The 266-nt window shown below is 69.2% G+C and overlaps 1 protein-coding gene across 1 annotated transcript in view; it reads right to left on the reverse strand.

Moving 5' to 3' along the window:
* NAV1 (neuron navigator 1) overlaps nt 1-266 on the reverse strand; it is a 34027-nt gene that overhangs the window by 12877 nt on the left and 20884 nt on the right.

The following is a 266-nucleotide window of genomic DNA, read 5'->3' on the forward strand; positions in this document are numbered from 1 at the left end:
CACGCCTCAGCCCCCGGTAGCACCGGCGGCAGGGCCATGGCAGGGAGCTGGCACTCGGCAGCTGCGGCTGGCTCCAGCCCAGCCTGACAGAGGCTCAGTGTCCCGTCAGCCGACAAGCCCCAGTGACCCCACCTCCCCCCGATAAGGCCCCTGTGAGGTTTTTTGGGGATGGAGGGTACCCACGTAGCACGGGTTGGGCAGCACTCGCGCCAGCAGGGCCAGCAGCACCGCAGTTGGCACCAAGCCCCCTGCAACCTGCCCCAAGG

This window comes from Egretta garzetta, unplaced genomic scaffold (genome assembly GCF_000687185.1).
Source record: "Egretta garzetta isolate BGI_Z169 unplaced genomic scaffold, ASM68718v1 scaffold202, whole genome shotgun sequence".
In the NCBI taxonomy this organism is placed as follows: Eukaryota; Metazoa; Chordata; class Aves; order Pelecaniformes; family Ardeidae; genus Egretta; species Egretta garzetta.